The sequence below is a fragment of the Cervus canadensis genome, chromosome X, assembly GCF_019320065.1.
Source record: "Cervus canadensis isolate Bull #8, Minnesota chromosome X, ASM1932006v1, whole genome shotgun sequence".
NCBI lineage: Eukaryota > Metazoa > Chordata > Mammalia > Artiodactyla > Cervidae > Cervus > Cervus canadensis.
The window spans coordinates 94995310-95014813 of NC_057419.1; the positions used below are offsets into that span (position 1 = coordinate 94995310).

Consider the following 19504-nt stretch of genomic DNA (forward strand, 5'->3'; position numbering starts at 1 on the left):
GATATCTGGAGCTGACTGAGTGAGAAATCTATCCTTTAAGATCACTTTTCCCTCTTCACTTTCGGGATCAATCTCAGTGAATCTGCGAAGGGCTTCTCTCAGTCTATCTAGGAATTTACTAGGAGCTTCCTTCTCCTGTTCTGTGTCTGCCAATTTGCCATAGTTTAATGGCTTAGCACGTGCCTGCCTGAGTCCTTCAAGAATACATCTGACAAAATGACTCTGATCCCATCTTCCTTTAGCTGTGTTGTAGTCCCAGTCTGGTTCTGTAGGTGGGACCGCCTGATCTCCAGGGCGGTTATCTCGTCCTCCCTCTTCCCTACTGATTCAGTACCAAACCATTCATCTCCATAAGCAACTGCTTTTCCCAAAACTCGAGTCTTTGAGTCGGGAGTCAGCGTTTGTCCCAAGATATACATCACATCCTTCCACGTAAGGTCATAAAGCACAGTAACACCTTCAAAAGCTCTAATATATTTTTCCAGGTCCTCTAAATAGTCTCCCAGATCCTCCTTGATTTTTTGTATTTCTTGATAAGAAAAAGGCTTATTAACTCTTATAGACTGATTATTTTTCCCAGTGGGTGCTTCATGAAGAAGGAACAGCTTGTGTGGCTGTTCTTAGTCTCTCTGGCTGCTCTGCACATATGATCCCAGGGATAGCTTGGAGAAACCTGCTTTTCTTTATCTCTTGGTCTCCTGTCCTCCATCTCATCTAGCAAAGTAGGAGGACAGGAGGGAGCTGAAGGTGTCACACCCAAATCTATACCCTTAGGACATAAGTCTGGCATATTTCACAGAGAGAAAAAGGGCAACACACATACTACTTCTACCCATTTTCCTTGTTTTCTACAAAACCGGTCTAATTGTAAAACAGTATTATACTTAAGAGACCCTCCAACCGGTCTCTTCCTCCAATGGATACCGTGGCCATGCAGTATCACACAGGAAGACCAGGTGTGTCTTCTTTAAGCCCTGGGGATCAAATCTATCCCAGTTTTTCAGGATACAGTTCAAAGGAGTAAGGCTGGAATTGTTAGCGCCCATCTGTAAGAGAGAAAAAAAAGCAACCAGTACCCTCTTTCTACTGGAGGCATCCCTCCCTGCTCTAGATGGGGGTGTAGACAGACTTTACACCAAAGCATTTCTTTCCTGGTCGGACTTAGTCTGTCCCTTACCAATGCAGGTGATATACTCGTCCCTTCTGGTTCTACCACCGAGTTGGGGTGGAGATGCACCAGGGGTAGACCTGATGGCATCCCTGACTGACATCCAGCTCCTCACCATTAAAACCTTGTTTACCTCTGATGCCACCTGGGGTGCAGAGTAACCTTCGGAATGCCTCCCAGGCTAAACCGCTGGGGGAAACATTCGTCACCTGAGTGCCTGTGTATGACCCTGAGTACATTCCTGACCACAATAAACATACAAACAAAAAACATAAAACTGAGATGTTCCTTCCAAGCGTCACCACACCATTATAAGAGCCTCCTAAGCGTCACCACATCAGTATAAGAGTCTCCTCTGGTCCACTAAGAGCCAGTGTTACCAAAGGGGGGAAAAAAATCCCTTGTAGTTCCATTCTGAGTAACCTTTAACCTCAGAGATGCTCTTGGAGCTAGAGCTCCATCTAGCTTCCAAACTTTCCATGCCTAGCGAGGCTAGGCGCTTCCTGACTACCAATCCAAGTTTGGGACCTAAGTCATAGTACGCAGTAACAGCATAGATCACAAGTCCCTTGAAAGTCAATGATCTGACAGATTAGGTTAGTACTTCTAATTCCAAGGAGTTATGAACTGGTCAAAGAGACCAAAAAGTTTGACCGAGAAAGGAGAGTTCGGTCCACATGCTTTGCCCATTTCTGGTTAGTCCCCGAAGGAGACATTGGGTGCCTTTTGGCATTGGCAGGTCGGTATAAACCCCCGACAGGTTTCTACCATAAGCCGTATGAGGTCACCATGGAACCGCAGAGCAGGGCTCCTCACTTGCTTCATGCAGGGTGTTTCATTCATTCACGCAAGCACACCATAGAGTTAGTAAAGTACAGCAGAAAACGTGTTCGCTAGAAGAACAAAGAACTAGAGCTCCAAGCATCCTTACTTCGTCCTGAAGAATCCCGGATGAGCCCCCAAGATGAAAGGTTGTTTTTGAACATGCAAAGATGCTGGGATTCTTGGCCTCCGGAGGAGAAGAATTCAATCTGGGGCCAGAGACGAGGCTTGATCACTCAGAACTTTTGTGTAATACAGTTTTATTAAAGTATAAAGGAGATAGAGAAAGCTTCTGACATAGGCATCAGAAGGGGGCAGAAAGTGTTGCTAGTGTTAGCCATGGAGTTATACACTCTAATTAGTTATTACAGTGAATCAAAAGAATGTCTGGAGGTTATAAAGACCTCACTAGACCTACTCCCATAATTTACACCTTAAGATAACAGGATTAGCCAGAAGGTTTTTTCCAGAGACTGTCCTCAAGCAGGATACATTATTGTTATATAATCTTAAGGAATGTAGAAGGACAAAAAAAGTTTGTCCTTTCTTCCTCCTTGAGAATTCCAGACCCCTCTCTCCTTGGAGACCCCTAGACTTCTTATCAACCTGCCTAGGAAATGACTCTCTCAGTATTGAGATGGTTTCCCACTCTACAGAATGGTAGAATTGGAATACTGATGAGAACCTCAAGGGAATAGAAATGGCAGCAGCACTTTTGCAAAGAAGGAAAAGCAGATGGAATCCTAGGGACCTTAGGCTAGGGATTGGACCTGAGCCTGAGAAATGACACTAAAGTTGCATATTAGAAAAGACTGTATGTGGAATATATCACATCTCTCATATCCTATTTTTATCATAATCAAACTATCATTTTGAAGGTGAGAAACCAAGGAACAGTGATGTACATGAGTCATTTTTTAAGCACACATGATTAATCAAATTGAGCTTATATCTTTTTGATTCTCAGCCCAGGCCTGATCCTTTTGGACTACCGTGCCCCTAATGGAAATGTACCAAAGGAAGATGGGTCCTACTCAAGTGTGAAGAGTCAATCAAAGGGTTAACTGGACTTAAGAGTGGATACCAAGCTACTTTTTCTTTTTTTAAGTTTGATAGAAGCAAACAAACTGTTGGAAGAATTAGAAGATATTTCTGTGTTGAGAACTTGATTTTTATATGCTTTCAGTACTGAATCATCCTAGCATGGTGTAATAGAAAGGTGTTGGATTTAAGTACTTATTCCTTCCTTTATCATTAATGTGTTACTTAACTTCTCTGAGCCACAGTTTCTTCATCTGTAAAGCAGAGATAGTAACAGTGCCTAATTTATAGGGCTATTGTGAGGATTAAAAGAGATAATGCATGTAAAGCCAAAAATAGTAGCTCTAAAGAGTTCTCTGAATCTAGTTAAAGCACTTTGGGCCATGTGTAGAATGGTATATCTCCCTGTAGAGAAAGTATTTTCCCAAATATGAGTTTTAACACACACTGAAATGTGGTTTTGCTCATCCAGGAAAACCCAGGACCAAAAGGACTTCATCTTTATGACTCCCTTTTCCTCCTCATTATTATCTTAGACCCCAGAAGACAGGACTGGATTTCATAGGCAGCTCTGTAATTCAGCATAAGAAAAACAAGGCTAGAAAGTCCACCAGAGATGAGGGCTTTGCTTGCCCTTGGGTGGGGTTTCTTAGCCTCCACACTATTGATGTTTTCACCTGGATACTTCTTTGTTGTTGGGGGGAGGTGTGGGCTGTGCTGTATACTGGGGGCTTTCCTGCTGGCTCAGACAGTAAAGAACCTGCCTGCAATGCAGAAGACCTGGGTTTGATCCCTGGGTTAGAAAGATCCCTTGGAGAAGGGAATGGCAACCCACTCCAGTGTATACTACAGGTTGTTTAGAAGCATCCCTGGCCTCTACCTATTAGATGCCAGTGTCACCTCATTCCTTCCCCTAGTTGTGCTGGCCAAAAGTACCCCCAGATATTGCCAAATGTCCTGTGGGACAAGGGGCAACTTTGAGAACTAGGAGAAATGAATCTGCTAGCTGTTTAGCACACAAACATCCTATAGGATAAGCTAATGAAATCTTTAGGAATGATTGGTAATTTAAAGGGCAAGGAAGAATAAAGAAAAGAAGAATTCAGGCAGAGGAACACTCTGAATTTTGAAAGAGAACCTGTGTTACATTTCAGGTCTTACTGATACAGAGATTAATAAGACATAGGTTCTGCTCTCAAGGGGCTCACATTTTAATGGGAAGGTCCACCACTTGAACAATGAGAATGCCATGGAGTGAGTGCTGTTTCCAAGATATGTAGAAGGTGCTGTGGGGCAGTGGGAACCCAGAGGACAGGCACCCATATTAGTGGGGTACAGGAAAGGCTTTCCAGAAGAGATCATATGTGAGCTGAAGAGTGAGAAAGGATTAGCCTGGCAAAGATAAAGGAAGATGGAAGGGATGTAAGACAATTTGGGGTTTGGTTGGAAGTGCAGATCATTTAGGTTGATTGGGAGAGGAGCACTCAAGAACAAGGAGTGGTGGAAGAGATGGCATGTAAGAAATAGGAAGCAGGAGGCTCAGGAGGGAAGGGATATATACATGGCTCAGTGGTAAAAGAATCCGCCTGTGAAGGCTGGAGTTGCAAGAGATCCCAGTTCAATCCCTGGGTACTGAAGATCCCCTGGAGAAGGATATGGCAACCCACTCCAGTATTCTTGCCTGGAGAATCCCATGGAGAGAGGAGCCTGGCGGGCTACAGTCCAGAGGGTTGCAAAGAGTCGGACACGACTGAGCATGCACATACCATATATATATATATATATATATATATAATATATGTATATATAATTTTGATTGGTTCATGTTGTTGTACAGCAGAAACCAACACAAAACTGTAAAACAATTTTCCACCAACTAAAAATATAAGTAAAAATTTAGAAATAGCTAAGAGAGCCTACCCTTTAACAAAAACTTTGAGAATATAAAAATAAAACCAATTGAAAATTTAAAAAAAAAGATAGGAAGCAGATCATGAAAGTCCCTCTAAGCCACATGAAAGACAACTCTAAGAACTATCAAGAGCCATTGAGTTTCTCCATTATCCTGTTTGACTTTAAGGAAGATTACTTTAGCTGCAGGGTAGAAGATAGATTGAAAGTAGGATGACCAGTCAGGAGGTTATTATTGTAGTCCAAGTGAGAGATGATTATGACTTGAGTTAGGGTAGTGGCAGTGAGAAGGATTTCAAGATTTGTTTATGTGATGAGAACAATAGGATCTGGGGATGAGTTAGGATTGGGGACAATTTCTGATTTGTGCTATTTGTATGCTATTAACTAGGATGGACAACACTGGGGACAGAAGAGGTTTGGAAGGAAAATGAAGTTTAATTTGGGAGAAGTTGAGTTTGAAATAGTTGTGATCACTGAGATGGGGATATCTAGTAGACATTAAATATATGAGCCTGAAGATCAGGAGAAAATTTAGGGTAAAGATTCAAGATTGAGAGTCATCAGGAGAAACAAGCCATGGAAATGGATGAAATAGTCCAAGGAGAATGTGTACACTGAAAAGGGATGAGGGCTAAGGATATAACTAGGGCCTGGTTCTTCACTTCATTTGTATCACATCCTCTGAGAAGCGTTCCTTCACTAACTTATGTAAAATATCACCTCATCACTCTCTATTCCTTTACCCTGCTTTCATTTGGTAACACATTACAATTGCACATTATGTTACATACATGACCCGTTAGTTTTTAGGCTACTCTCAGATATTTACAATAGTATAATCAATAAGCATTACAAAGTTCAACCACTCAAAATTAAAAATTCTTCTCACATACAATTTAAAGCTTCTTCAGCCCCCAATCTCCAGTGCAGTTGACTGGAGATCCCACAGATCTTCAATGAAGAAAAATGACTTAGTCTGTTCTTGCACTCTCCTGGCTCCTTCCTGCCCTACTTGCTCTGCTGCTTCACATTCCTCCAGTGTTGACAGTCCCAGTAGGTAGTAAGAGATAGTCTTAAAGGGACAGTGAGGCTTAATTGAGTGGATCTTTGAGTGGATGTGATGTAATCTGGCTATTGGTGCCCCAGTACTGCCTTTTCTTGTAATGTATTTTTGTGGTTTCTTCAGAGACTCCTTCACTTCCCATTCCCCTAGTGGACCTCCTCCCTGTGCCATTCCTGATGGGAACAATGTACACTGACTGTCTTCCCCTATGGCTCTTGCTCACACAACTTTCTCTTCATGGGATCCTCATTCTTCTGCTGGAGTTGCCAGATACACTCTAAGGAAACTACCTGGCCCATAGAAAACATGGTCCCTTGGAAGTCTAGACCTCTCTCTTTGTCCTGCTATTGTGAACAACTTCAACCAGTTTTCTGCCTTCAGTTTTCTTCAGGTGAAAGTTAAGCACAAGCTTGCCTTATTCAAACACCACAGGACATATGTTAAATTCTCCCACGAACTCTTCCTGCTTTAGTGGCTACATAGGCAGGCCTAAACATTTCTGTAGCGCAGCAAGCCTTCAACCTGAGATTAAGATACCAGTTTCACCTCTTGAAAGGTTTAACTGAGACATTTTTCCTTGGCTTGAACAGAGCTTCCCTGGCTCAGGTAGTAAAGAATCTTCCAGCAATGTGGGAAATGTGGGTTCCATCCCTGGTTTGGGAAGATCCCCTGGGAAAGGAATGGCAATCCAGTCCAGTATTCTTGCCTGGAGAATCTCATGGACAGAGGAGTCTGGTGGGCTACAGGCCATGGAGTCGCAAACAGTCGGACAGGACTGAGTGATTAACATACTTAACAGGGGAACCATAATGCCTTCTACTCCCATGAATCCTCTTAAACATTCTCTTTCTCTTCCTCCAATTAATTTCTAGAGTTCTCCTGGATGTAAGGGAGGTAATTGGTGAGTAATAATAATTGAAATACCAGTTTCGCTACCTCTTAGTACTTATTTGATGTGATTATTTATAACTGAGAAGCAATATAAAATACTAGTTAAGAACATAAACTCTGGAGCCATACTGTCTGGTTTCAAATCCCAGCTTAACCATTTGACCTCTCTGTGCCTCAGTTTTTTTATTTGTAAAGTGGGAGTAGTAATGGTATCTATATCACAGGACTTTTTTGTGAGGACTAAATGTGTATGTGTGTGTCTTAGATTAATATCTTAGAATAGTAATTGGAATAATAGTAAGTGCTATGTGTGTTTGCTACTGTGCTACTATTTATTGTTCTTTGACTTAGAATGTAAGCTCCATGTGTGCAAGATCTTTGTATGTTTGTTTACTGCTGCATTTCCAGCCCCTAAAACCAGTGCATTTAATAAGCACTAGTAAATGTTAGTGCCCTCAGATTTCTCCTGAGTAAATGTGATGGTTAAGCCTTGAACGTTAAAGTGTGGGCAGACAAAGTGTGGTCTGAGAAGAGTAAGAAAGAGAGAGGAGAACCAGGAAGCTATGATATTCCAGAAATGGTAGGAGAGGAGGAGAGCTTCCCTTGCTCAGGTGGTAAAGAATCAGCCTACAATGTGGGACACCGGGGATTGATCCCCGAGTTGGGAAGATCCCCTGGAGGATCTTGTAAAGAGTCTTATCCGACTCTTTATGACCCCATGGACTGCAGCATGCCAGGCTTCCCTGGCCATCACCAGCTCCCGGAGTTTACTCAAACTTATGTCCACTGAGTCAGTGATGCCATCCAACCATCTCATCCTCTGTTGTCCTCTTCTGCTCCTGCATTCAATCTTTCCCAGCACCAGGGGCTTTTCCAAGGAGTCAGTTCTTCACATCAGGTGGCCACAGTATTGGAGTTTCAGCTTCAGCATAAGTCCTTCCAATGAATGTTCATGACTGATTTCCTTTAGGATGGACTAGTTGGATCTCCTTGCAGTCCAAGGGACTTTCAAGCATCTTCTCCAACATCACAGTTCAAAAGCATCAATTCTTCAGGGCTCAGCTTTTTTTATGGTCCAGCTCTCACATCCATACATGACTACTGGAAAAACCATAGCTTTGACTTGATGTACTTTCTTGGCAAAGTAACGTCTCTGCTTTTTAATATGCTGTCTAGGTTGGTCATAACTTTTCTTCCAAGGAGCAAGTGTCTTTTAATTTCATGGCTGCAGTCACCATCTGCAGTGATTTTGGAGCCCCAAAAAATAAAGTCTGTCACAGTTTGCACTGTTTCCCCATCTATTTGCCATGAAGTGATGGGACCAGATTCCATGATCTTGGTTTTCTGAATGTTGAGCTTTAAGCCAAGTTTTTCACTTTCCTCTTTCACTTTCATCAAGAGACTCTTCAGTTCTTCTTCCCTTTCTGCCATGATGTGCTCTGCATATAAGTTAAATAAGCATGGTGACAATATACAGCCTTAATGTACTCCTTTCCCAATTTGGAACCAGTCTGTTATTCCATATCCAGTTCTAACTGTTGCTTCTTGACCTGAATACAGATTGCTCACGAGGCAGGTCAGGTGGTCTGGTATTCCCATCTCTTTTAAGAATTTTCCACAATTTGTTGTGATCCACACAGTCAAAGGCTTTGCCATAGTCAATAAAGCAGAAGTAGATGTTTTTCTGGAACTCTCTTGCTTTTTTGATGGTCCAATGGATGTTGGCAATTTTATCTCTGGTTCCTCTGCCTTTTCTAAATCCAGCTTGAACACCTAGAAGTTCATGGTTCATATACTGTTGAAGCCTAGCTTGGAGAATTTTGAGCATTACTTTGCTAGTGTGTGAGATGAGTACAATTGTGCAGTAGTTTGAACATTCTTTGGCATTGCCTTTCTTTGGGATTGGAATGAAAACTGACCTTTCCCACTCCTTTGGCCACTGCTGAGTTTTCCCAATTTGCTGGCATATTGAATGCAGCCCTTTCACAGCATCATCTTTTAGGATTTGAAATAGCTCTACTGGAATTCCATCACTTCCACTAGCTTTGTTCATAGTGCTGCTTCCTAAGGCCCACTTGACTTCACATTCCAGGATGTCTGGCTCTAGGTGAGTGATCACACCATTGTGATTATCTGGGTCATAAATATCTTTTTTGTATATAGTTCTTCTGTGTATTCTTGCCACCTCTTCTCAATATCTTCTGCTTCTGTTAGGTCCATACCATTTCTGTCCTTTATTGTGCCCACCCATTTTTGCATGAAAAGTTCCCTTGGTATCTATGATTTTCCTGACGAGATCTCTAGTCTTTCCCATTCTATTGTTTTCCTCTATTTTTTTGCATTGATCACTGAGGAAGGCTTTCTTATCTCTCCTTGCTATTCTTTGGAACTCTGCATTCAGATGGGCATATCTTTCCTTTTCTCCTTTGCCTTTCACTTCTCTTCTTTTCATAGCTATTTGTAAGGCCTCCTCAGACAACCATTGTGCCTTTTTGTATTTCTTTTTTTGGGGGGATGGTCTTGATCCCTGTCTCCTGTACAATGTCACGAACCTAGGTCCATATTTCTTCAGGCACTCTATCAGATTTAATCCCTTGAATCTATTTGTTACTTCCACTGAATAATCATAAAGGGATTTGATTTAGGTCTCACCTGATTGGTCTAGTGGTTTTCCCTACTTTCTTCAATTTAAGTCTGAATTTGGCAATTAGAAGGTCATGATCTGAGCCACAGTCAGTTCCCAGTCTTGTTTTTGCTGACTGTATAGAGCTTCTCCATCTTTGGCTTCAAAGAATATAATCAATCTGATTTCGGTATTGACCATCTGGTGATGTCCATGTGTAGAGTCTTCTCTTGTGTTGCTGGAAGAGGGTGTTTGCTATGACCAGTGTGTTCTCTTGGCAAAACTCTGTTAGCCTTTGCTCTGCTTCATTCTGTACTCCAAGGCCAAATTTGCCTCTTACTCCAGGTATTTCTTGACTTCCTACTTTTGTGTTCCAGTCACCTATAATGAAAAGGACATCTTTTGGGGGTTTTAGTTATAGAAGGTCTTGTAGGTCTTCATAGAACCATTCAATTTCAGCATTAGTGGTTGGGGCATAGACTTGGATTACTGTGATATTGAATGGTTTGCCTTGGAAATGAACAGAGATTATTCTGTCATTTTTGATATTACATCCAAGTAGTGCATTCCAGACTCATTTGTTGACTATGATGGCTACTCCATTTTTTCTAAGGGAGTCTTGCCCACAGTAGTAGATATAATGGCCATCTGAGTTAAATTCCCCTGTTCTGGTCCATTTTAGTTTGCTGATTCCTAAAATGTGGATGTTCACTCTTGCCATCTCTTGTTTGACTACTTCCAATTTGCCTTGATTCATGAACCTAACATTCCAGGTTCCTATGCAATATTGCTCTTTGTAGCATCAGACTTTACTTCCATCACCAGTTACATCCACAACTGGGTTTTGTTTTTGCTTTGGCTCTGTTTCTTCATTCTTTCTGGAGTTATTTCTCCACTGATCTCTAGCAGCATATTGGGCACCTACCGACCTGGGGAGTTCATCTTTCAGTATCCTATCTTTTTGCCTTTTCGTACTGTTCATGGGGTTCTCAAGGCAAGAATACGAAAGTGGTTTGCCATTCCCTTCTCCAGTGGACCATGTTTTGTCAGAACTCTCCACCATGACCCGTCCATCTTGTGTGGCCCTACATGGCATGGCTCATAGTTTCACTGAGTTAGACAAGGCTGTGGATTAAAGATTTTTAATCTTATTGGATTAAAGATTTACTGAGCACGGTCCCGCCCATCAGAACCAGACCCAGTTTCCCCCTCAGTCAGTTTCTCCTATCAGGAAGCTTCCATAAGCCTCTTATTCTTCTCCATCAGAGGGCAGACAGACTGAAAACCACAGTCACAGAAAAAATAGTGTAAAAGAATATTTAAAAAAGAATGTATATATATATATATATATGTATAATTGAATCATTTTTCTGTATAACAGGAATTAACACAATGTAAATCAACTATACTTCAATAGAAATAAGAAAAAAAGTGGAAAATACAAAAAAAGGAGGAAAGCCAAAACTTCATTTTGTTCTACCACCTAGAGACAGCCACTATTACTATTTTCCACATTTCTTTTTAGCCTTTTCTACTCATTTCCACTAATTCTTGTGATCATATCTTATATTAAAGTTGTATTATACTTTCAGGGCTTCCCTGGTGGCTCAGATGGTAATCTGCTTGCAATGCGGGAGACCTGGGTTTGATCCCTGGGTTGGGAAGATCCCCTGGAGGAGGGCATGGCAACCCACTCCAGTATTCTTGCCTGGAGAATCCCACAGACAGAGGAGCCTAGCAGGCCACAGTCCATGGGGTTGCAAAGAGTCAGACACCACTGAGCAAGTAAGCACAGCACATACTTTCAATTAATCCTAGAGTATAAACATTTTCTTGTCATTAGGAATTATGTGTAAATATAATTTTTATTGTTTATATAATATTCTGTGGCTATACTGTTACTTAACCTTTGAACCATAAGAATTTTTTTCAACATAATTAAGTTTTAAACAATTTTCACACATCGGAAAACAAATTCTATTCAAATTCTCACAGACTATAAACCAGGAGACACTGGAATATATCCAGGGACATAGAACAAGATGCAAAGATTTCATGGTCTAAAGGTATTGAAATCATAGAGGGTCTGTTCTCTTATCACTGTGAACCATAAGGATTTTTTTCTAGTATTTTATTATTCTAAGTAGTACTGGCATTAACATCATTATGCAAAAAATTTGTGTACATATCTGTTTCCTTAGGAAACATTTATTCATTCATTATATGCAAATATTAGTGCTTGGTGCAAAATTTCTGCCTTGGGTGACATGTTGTCATCTCCTGAGATAAGGAGGAGGAGCAAATTTAAGAGAAAATGTGGTGGGTTCAGCTTCGGATGTGTTGAGTTTGAGACATCCAAGTGGAAATGTCAAGAAAGGAGAGCTCAGTGAAGAGGTCTGGATGGAGGTATAAAATTACAGATGTGGTCATATAGATGGTAATTCATGCCAAATGAGTGAAAGATCATACAGGGAAAGAGTATAGGTAGCCTAGTCCTGAGAATGTCCAGCTTTCAGAGGCTAGATAGCAGAAGTGGAATCTGCAAAATAGACGGAGGAGAGGGCAAAGGGTTTGGAGGCAAAGCAAGGGTGTGGCATCATAGATGCCACAGGAAGACTTTCAAGGAGGAAATGGTTAACAGTGTTAAATGTAGTGGGGAGGTCAAGCAAGATAAGCAGGGAAAATACCACATTTATTTATTTAATATAGCTTTTCTGACACAGAGTTCATTGGTTGAGTATCTTGTTGAGCAGTTTCAGTGGAGTGTTGGAGGGGAAGGAAGCCAAATTGCTGAGTAAGAAGGGAATAGAAATTGCCCATAAAGAGGAGCTAGAGAGTACCTAGTATGTAGGGAGGATTTTTTTTTCAAGGTGACAGAGACTTGAGCATGTTTAATTGCTGATGACAGATGGAAGGGACTTGAGCCTGGTTAATAGCTGATGAGAAGAATTAGGGGGAGTAGGGAGACTGGGGAGAGGAATCTATAATTACTGGGTAAATATAAACATTTTAATGTCTATTGATATATACTGCTCACATGCTTTCTAAAAGGGTTTTAAGCCAAAACACACTCCTCCTAGCAATTATGAAAGAGCTTGTTTTGTGGCCACTTTGTCTTCATTAAGTGTTATAAAAACAAACAAACAAACAAAAACCGTTGTTGAAGAGTTTCATTATGGTTCTAATTTACTCCATTTGGATTACTAGTGAGCTGAATATTTTAACCAGTTTTGTCTGTGTGTGAATTTAGTCTATGTCCTTTCCCCAAAACGTTTCTGTTTTGGACAGACACTTTTATTTGCCATCAAAAACTGAAAGTCAAAGGATCAGAATAGCATCGTATTTTTTCTTCCCAAATTATATGGTCAAGAGTCTTCGTCTTCTTAGAAGTACACAACAACTTGACAACTTGTCGCTCAGCTGAACGGAAGAGAGACATGATGTATCATTTGAGAGAGGGACCACCTATGAAACCCAGGTCTAGTCAGACTCCTATGTCAGTCGTCAAGCTCCCTTTGCTAACCTGGGACCGCATCCCTCCAGTGTCTTAAGGATTTGGTCCTCAGAGCTCCCCTTCGGGTGGCCGGTGGCGCGGCCCCCTACCATGGAGCCCGGAGTGCTGTGCGGCCCCTTTAAGAGTCCAGCTCCTCCCCGCTCCAGGGAAAGTTGCAGCTTTTTCCGCCTCCTGGGAGGGTGAGAAGGGCCGGCTGCTGGAGCGGGGCTGCGGTCTTCCCGGAGCGGGAGACCCTTCCTTGAATCCGGCACTGGGACGTCTCGCCCTCTCGTGGCACCTGTTGCAGGTGACAGGTAGGTCCATGGCCCACGACCGTCCCTCCGCACTCGGTCCGGGACGCCTCCTGGGCCCCCAGCCCCTTTTCACTGCCTCAGCGCCCCCATCCCCATCTAGGGGACCTGCGCTCTTCCCTCCCCCCTCCCGGTCTCCCAGTCTCGCCTTGTCCGGAGCTGACCCTCTGTCCCTAGTCCCCGTCCGCCTGGGCGGACCGCAACCCCACGCTTTGACTCCCGTCAGCTGGGCGGTCCCTCCCCACCACTTTGCTTTCCCTTAGTCTCTCGGCCCTTTCCCCGGCCCATCCGTCGCCGCCAAGGGCTTGTACCCCTCGGGGCTCTGCTTCCTCCAGTGTGGACGGCTTTTCCCGCCCTCGGGAGCCGGGGCCCCTCCCGGGAGCTGACCCTAGGGGCGGGAGTGGGGCCGAGCTTCTAGCGGGAACTGCGCCCTCCAAGGCGTAGAGTCACCTTTTCAGCGGTGTCTGGGCCCCGCATTGCTTCCGGACCTCGGCCCTCACGGCGTCCACTTCCCTGGCCTCCGCGGATCCACCGCAGGTAAAGGCTGGAGGCCGGTTGGCCCCTAGTCCTGCTTCAGTGAGCACCCTCTGCACTTGGGGCTGAGGACCCGGCTGTGTGCTCTGGAGCTGAACCGCTTTATCTTGCCACCCTTAGGCTTTCCTGGTGGCTCAGCAGTAAAGAATCCGCCTGCCAATGCAGGATCCCTGGGTCGGGAAGATCCCCCGGAGAAGGGAATGGCAACCCACTCCAGTATTCTTGTCTGAGAAATCCCATGGACAGGGGAGCCTGATGGGCTACAATCCATGGGGTCGCACAAGAGTCTGACACGACTTAGCCACTAAAGGACAACTTACAGCGGTCAGCGAGATACGCTTCTGAAAGAGGGTCCTCAGAGCCCTCAGAAGAGACATAGAACGTTTCCATCTGTGATGGTTTGCAAAGGGGTAGAAAAGATGTCCCTCCAACCCTTAACGTTGAGTTGAGTAAGATGGTTGGAATTTTGGGTGCTAAAATCATTGGGTTAGAATTTTGGCGACTGGAACAGGTGATGTTTCTAATTAACCAAACTTTTCTTCCTGAAGTATCCTGCCTGCTTCTCCAAGAATCAGAGGACCTAGCATTCCATAATACTGCTTTGGGCAGGGTTGATCCTAGACCTTGTACATTTATGCCAGAAATTAGTCTTCAGTACATACTGTACCTCTTGGCTTCTTTTCTGCTTTCAGCTCCCCACCCCTCATAAGTCCATTAATTTTGAGGTGTTAATGGCCATATGTGTTTACCTGATGGTCTGTGAAGAGAACAATGGTTAATGCAAAGAGTTGAGGCCCTAATGAAGTTTTTGGCTGTAGTTATAGTTGTTGGGTGTTTTTTTTTTTTTTTTTTTTTTTTTTTGCATATGTTGGGAATTCTAATATTAAAAGACCACCAACTTGGCTTGTGAGACTTTTCCTGGCAGGGGATGAACATTTCTGATAGCACAATTTCAGGTGCCTCTCACTAGGTCAGAGCAGTGAAATGGAGTTTGGAGGCCTGTTCAGGGATAATTGGTCTGTGAGTGTATGTGACATTTCTGATTGATGCTTTCTGCGCTTTCCCCCTTAAAGCTGCTACTAATCAGGGTTGTTAGAATCCATTGAGCCAGGCACTGTGAGAAGTTCTTTATATAATTACCTCACATAATACTAATGATAACTGTATGTGTGAGGTACCACAATTATAAGCCTGAAGGCTCAGGCTTCTCTGGTGGCTCAGCAGTAAAGAATCTGCCTGCCAATGCAGGAGACACAGGTTCGATACCTGGGTCGGGAAGATCCTGGGGGGAAGGAAATGGCAACCCACTCTAGTATTCTTGCCTGGGAAATCCCATGGACAGAGGAGCCTGGCAGTCTAATAGTCCGTGGAATGGCAAAAGAGTCAGATATGACTTAGTGACTCAACAACAACATAATGAAAGGGGGACTCTGAGAGTTTAAGTACCTTGACTCAAATCACCCAACGGATGAGGGCCAGAGCTGGGCCATCTGACTGCAGCTGAGCTGTATTCTTCTCCCCTATTACACCAACTCTGCTGTCTTAGATTTTAGGAACACTAAATAGCTCACAAATGAGGACTAAGTGATGAAACATTTCCCTTCCAAGCTGAAGCCTAAGTTTTGGTCCTTGATTCCATCGCAGAGGGACTGCAGAGACTTTGGAGCACTTACATCACTGGTGGCTCACCCATTTCACTTCCATTGTGGGAATGCTTGCCACATTGCCACTATAAGCACATCCCCCCACCCCACCCCGTGTACTCAGGTGAGTGAACCTCCAGGGCTGTCAGCTCAGAAGGAATTGTCCTGAAGTTAGAGAAGGTGACCCTTGATTCTAGGGATGTGTGCCTGGCTCAATTTTTTCCTTTTCCGCTAAGTAGGGGAGAAATGAGGGTGTGGAAAGTGGTAAGGATTTCCCAACAACCACGCCAGAACATCTGAGCCTGAGTGTGGACTTGTTTTATCATGGAATGGATGGACTACCTTAGGGAAGAACAGTCCGTGAGAAAATTTCCCTCTTATCCCATCTCTGGGTCTTTGCTTAAATTACTTTTTTTTTTCTCTCTCTTCTCTCTCTCTCTCTTTTTTTCCCTGAAGCGATAACTTTGTCACCCATACTCACTTCACTGCCATTAATTCCTATTCCTCAAGATTTAGCTCTAAATTCACCTCCTTTGGGACAACCTTACTGAACACACAGTTCCTTCCACTAAGCAGAATTGCCAGTTATTCTGTGTCCTAAAACTCTTTGTTAACACCTCAGGAAAATCCCTTAAAACCTCTCTCAGTTGATTTTCCTGGAAAAGGAAATAACAACCCACGATAGTATTCTTGCCTGGAAAATCCCATGGACAGAGGAGCCTGGCGAGCTACAATCCATAGGGTCAAACCATGACTAAGTGACTGAGTATGTGCTGACCACAGTTGGTTTTCCGTCTTGAAGGTTGTAATCTAAGACAAGGTCTAGATCTTGGAGCTCCCTTTATTTTGAGCATAAGAGGTTAACAAATATTTGTACAAGGACCTGGGGATACCATCCCTTCAAGGGGCTGAGGTCAGGTGATGATGGGATTGAAGTACAGAAGACACCTTTTTTTTTTCATTTATTTTTATTAGTTGGAGGCTAATTACTTTACAATATTGTAGTGGTTTTTGCCATACATTGACATGAATCAGCCATGGATTTACATGTATTCCCCATCCCGATCCCCCCTCCACCTCCCTCTCCACCCGATTCCTCTGGGTCTTCCCAGTGCACCAGGCCTGAGCACTTGTCTCATGCATCCAGCCTGGGCTGGTGATCTGTTTCACCCTAGATAATATACATGTTTCGATGCTCTTCTCTCGAAACATCCCACCCTTGCCTTCTCCCACAGAGTCCAAAATTCTGTTCTGTACATCTGTGTCTCTTTTTCTGTTTTGCATATAGGGTTATTATTACCATCTTTCTAAATTCCATATATATGCATTAGTATACTGTATTGGTCTTTATCTTTCTGGCTTACTTCACTCTGTATAATGGGCTCCAGTTTCATCCATCTCATTAGAACTGATTCAAATGAATTCTTTTTAATGGCTTAGTAATATTCCATGGTGTATATGTACCACAGGTTCCTTATCCATTCGTCTGCTAATGGGCATCTAGGTTGCTTCCATGTCCTGGCTATTATAAACAGTGCTGTGATGAACATTGGGGTGCACGTGTCTCTTTCAGATCTGGTTTCCTCGGTGTGTATGCCCAGAAGTGGGATTGCTGGGTCATATGGCAGTTCTAATTCCAGTTTTTTAAGAAATCTCCACACTGTTCTCCATAGCGGCTGTACTAGTTTGCATTCCCACCAACAGTGTAAGAGGGTTCCCTTTTCTCCACACCCTCTCCAGCATTTATTGCTTGTAGACTTTTGGATAGCAGCCATCCTGACTGGCGTGTAATGGTACCTCATTGTGGTTTTGATTTGCATTTCTCTGATAATGAGTGATGTTGAGCATCTTTTCATGTGTTTGTTAGCCATCTGTATGTCTTCTTTGGAGAAATGTCTGTTTAGTTCTTTGGCCCATTTTTTGATTGGGTCATTTATTTTTCTGGAATTGAGCTGCAGGAGTTGCTTGTATATTTTTTAGATTAATCCTTTGTCTGTTTCTTCATTTGCTATTATTTTCTCCCAATCTGAGGGCTGTCTTTTCACCTTACTTATAGTTTCCTTTGTAGTGCAAAAGCTTTTAAGTTTCATTAGGTCCCATTTGTTTAGTTTTGCTTTTATTTCCAATATTCTGGGAGGTGGGTCATAGAGGATCCTGCTGTGATTTATGTCGGAGAGTGTTTTGCCTATGTTCTCCTCTAGGAGTTTTATAGTTTCTGGTCTTACATTTAGGTCTTTAATCCATTTTGAGTTTATTTTTGTGTATGGTGTTAGAAAGTGTTCTAATTTAATTCTTTTACAAGTGGTTGACCAGTTTTCCCAGCACCACTTGTTAAAGAGGTTGTGAAGACACCTTTTTGAGGCACTTGAATCTACAGCTAGGACTTTGCACTTAAATGTCACCTTAGTGAGGTCATCCCTAACCACCCTAATTAAACTTATTTAAATAAATTTTAAAGGTTTAAGTCCTTCCTTGAACATTTTGTTGATATATGCCCCTTCACTACCTTATTACTCTAATGTAATATTTTATGTATTTTATTTATTTTTCTTTCTTGTTTTTCTTTTTCTTTTCTTGTTTTCTTTCTTTTTTTTTTTCTTGTTTTCTTTCTTATTCATTTTTCTTTTCTTCTCCTTCCATAGTGTAAGTTCTATGTGGGCAGAGATTGCTGTCTGTTTCATTCACCAGTGGACCCCTGCATCCATAACAGAGCCTGGCACATTGTAGGTGCTTGCTAATATTTGTTAAATGAATTAATGAATGACATCACCATTGTAGGAATTGGCACTCTTTTATGTTCTCCTGGACCAGAAACTTAAGTGTCCCCAGTCTGCCCCAGGCCCAGTTCTCACACAATTCTGCTTTGAGATTGCGTGCCTGATGACAACTTTGACCTGCTTGGAAGTACTTCCTCTCTCTTTTTTTAAGGCATGAGTCTCTGAATGGAAACTTCTAAAATTTAAAGTGGAAATGTAAAGATGCTGTGCTTCTTGTGGTCCGCACTAGGAAGAGGGGTGTGACTTGTCAGATGTCTTAAGGCATTTATCCAGTGAGCTCAGTAAGAAGCTGGAGAAAGTTGCTGTGTGATAGGGAAGTGAACAGCTCAAAAGAATAAAAGATGCCTAACAAATTAAGCTTCTGGCCTCAAGTCACTCTTAGCCTTTTAGGCATGATGTGTTTATTGGATTATTAACTTTATGAAAAAGCCATTGCTGATTACTGCTTGTGTGGTACTTGACAAGTTTTATACTAGGAGAATTATACCATGTGAGGAAACCACTATGTAACAGGAAAGAAAAAAAGTACTGTTCTATTTAAATGTTTTGAAACATTCAGAAAAAAAAATAAGGCTAGAATCTTTCCAAAGACAGCCTGGAAGGAGTTGGACTCTTGATACACTGGTAAATATGTGATTCTCCACCATTTAATGAATGATAACTTCCCTGAAACTGAAGTTTGTGCAAAATCTTATGCCCAGCCTCTTCTACTCAATTTATCTCTTCAACTTCTCAATATAGTGGAGTGACCCAGGGCTCAGACTTTTCTCTATCCAGAATCTTTCTAGAAGCATTCATCCAGCCCATTGGTTTTAAATACCCTCTGTCGCTCCAAAATTTATGTCTCTATCCCAAGCCTTTCTTCTAAGCTGCAGCCTCATAGATCTAATGAGCTATTAAGCATTCCTACTTGGATATCAAATAGGCATCTCAAATATTACATGGCCAAAACAACACTCTTTAAAAATTTTTTTATTGACATATAGCTGATTTACAATGTTGTGTTAATTTTTGCTGTACAACAAAGTAATTCAGGTGTATATATATATAGTTATGTATACATGCATATATATATATTTATACAGTTATATGTATAAATACAGTATATACAGATACTGTATATATACATACTGTATTTATATACATACAGATATGTATATAAATACATACATACAGTATCTATCTATCTATCTATATATATATATACACACACACACACACACA

The 19504-nt window shown here is 42.2% G+C and overlaps 1 protein-coding gene across 2 annotated transcripts in view; it reads left to right on the forward strand.

Moving 5' to 3' along the window:
- The first annotated feature begins 13199 nt into the window (after nucleotides 1–13199).
- SYTL4 (synaptotagmin like 4) overlaps nucleotides 13200–19504 on the forward strand; it is a 56209-nt gene continuing 49904 nt past the window's right edge. For both annotated transcript variants that reach the window (XM_043459279.1, XM_043459281.1), the window contains exon 1: nucleotides 13200–13329. The gene's annotated coding sequence lies outside the window, so the exon portion shown is untranslated. The remainder of the gene's footprint in view (nucleotides 13330–19504) is intronic.